This window comes from Penaeus japonicus, unplaced genomic scaffold, assembly GCF_977035675.1.
Source record: "Penaeus japonicus unplaced genomic scaffold, GWHDUDI00000001_assembly GWHDUDI00000033, whole genome shotgun sequence".
Taxonomy (NCBI): Eukaryota; Metazoa; Arthropoda; class Malacostraca; order Decapoda; family Penaeidae; genus Penaeus; species Penaeus japonicus.
Genome location: NW_028234435.1, coordinates 26783223 through 26785722, shown reverse-complemented (window position 1 = coordinate 26785722; position 2500 = coordinate 26783223).

The following is a 2500-nucleotide window of genomic DNA, read 5'->3' as shown; positions in this document are numbered from 1 at the left end:
TGCGCTAGGACCTGAACTGCGGTTACCATGACAACGATCTCACGAGTGCTATGGAGAGCAGCTTCCTTATTATCACAGTACTGTTGCTCCTGTTGTTATTATTGATGTTGTAATTATCATTTTGTTGCTGTTGTTCTTATTTTTTTTTATTATTGTTTGATTAATGCTAGTATTATTATTATTACTATTATTATTAGAACTGTTATCATCTTTATTATTATCTTTATTATTATTATCATTATCATAATTATCTTTTTCATTATACGCAAGTATCGTTCCCGATGCTTGCGTATATTTCCAAACAACACACACACACACACACACACACACACACACACACACACACACACACACACACACACACACACACACACATACACACACACACACACACACGCACACACGCACATACACACTCTCACAAATATTCAATACTACTCCCATTGAAAAAATAAACATATCAACACATCCAAATACGCAAACACAAACACCCATCACACCTCACACACAAACAAAGAAAAACACACCCAAACAATACACATTCTCAAGCGCCCATCCCATCTACCAAACACACAATCACACCCACACGCAAACACACGCAAACACACGCAAACCCAAGGAAGGAAAACGGGATTGAGGGAGGGGGGAGAGGAACAAGGGGTAATCGAACCAGAGAGGGAGGGGAACACAGGGGAAGAGGAACACAGGGCAAGAGGAACACAGGGGAAGAGGAACACAGGGGAAGAGGAACACAGGGGAAGAGGAACACAGGGGAAGAGGAACACAGGGGAAGAGGAACACAGGGCAAGAGGAACACAGGGGAAGAGGAACACAGGGGAAGAGGAACACAGGGCAAGAGGAACACAGGGGAAGAGGAACACAGGGCAAGAGGAACACAGGGCAAGAGGAACACAGGGGAAGAGGAACACAGGGCAAGAGGAACACAGGGCAAGAGGAACACAGGGGAAGAGGAACACAAGGCAAGAGGAACACAGGGGAAGAGGAACACAGGGCAAGAGGAACCCAGGAGAAGAGGAACACAGGGGAAGAGGAACACAGGGGAAGAGGAACACAAGGCAAGAGGAACACAGGGGAAGAGGAACACGGGGCAAGAGGAACCCAGGAGAAGAGGAACACAGGGGAAGAGGAACACAGGGGAAGAGGAACACAGGGGAAGAGGAACACAGGGCAAGAGGAACACAGGGGAAGAGGAACACAGGGGAAGAGGAACACAGGGGAAGAGGAACACAGGGCAAGAGGAACACAAGGCAAGAGGAACACAGGGGAAGAGGAACACAGGGCAAGAGGAACCCAGGAGAAGAGGAACACAGGGGAAGAGGAACACAGGGGAAGAGGAACACAAGGCAAGAGGAACACAGGGGAAGAGGAAAACGGGGCAAGAGGAACCCAGGAGAAGAGGAACACAGGGGAAGAGGAACACAGGGCAAGAGGAACACAAGGCAAGAGGAACACAGGGCAAGAGGAACACAAGGCAAGAGGAACACAGGGGAAGAGGAACACAGGGCAAGAGGAACACAGGGCAAGAGGAACACAGGGGAAGAGGAACACAGGGCAAGAGGAACACAGGGCAAGAGGAACACAGGGGAAGAGGAACACAAGGCAAGAGGAACACAGGGCAAGAGGAACACAAGGCAAGAGGAACACAGGGGAAGAGGAACACAGGGCAAGAGGAACACAAGGCAAGAGGAACACAGGGGAAGAGGAACACAGGGGAAGAGGAACACAGGGCAAGAGGAACACAGGGGAAGAGGAACACGGGGCAAGAGGAACCCAGGAGAAGAGGAACACAGGGGAAGAGGAACACAGGGCAAGAGGAACACAAGGCAAGAGGAACACAGGGGAAGAGGAACACAGGGCAAGAGGAACACAGGGCAAGAGGAACACAGGGCAAGAGGAACACAGGGCAAGAGGAACACAGGGCAAGAGGAACCCAGGGCAAGAGGAACACAGGGGAAGAGGAACACAGGGCAAGAGGAACACAAGGCAAGAGGAACCCAGGAGAAGAGGAACACAGGGGAAGAGGAACACAGGGCAAGAGGAACACAGGGCAAGAGGAACCCAGGAGAAGAGGAACACAGGGGAAGAGGAACACAGGGCAAGAGGAACACAGGGGAAGAGGAACACAGGGGAAGAGGAACACAGGGCAAGAGGAACACAGGGCAAGAGGAACACAGGGCAAGAGGAACCCAGGAGAAGAGGAACACAGGGGAAGAGGAACACAGGGCAAGAGGAACACAGGGCAAGAGGAACACAGGGGAAGAGGAACACGGGGCAAGAGGAACACAGGGCAAGAGGAACCCAGGAGAAGAGGAACACAGGGGAAGAGGAACACAGGGCAAGAGGAACCCAGGAGAAGAGGAACACAGGGGAAGAGGAACACAGGGCAAGAGGAACACAGGGGAAGAGGAACACAGGGGAAGAGGAACACAGGGCAAGAGGAACACAGGGCAAGAGGAACACAGGGGAAGAGGAACACGGG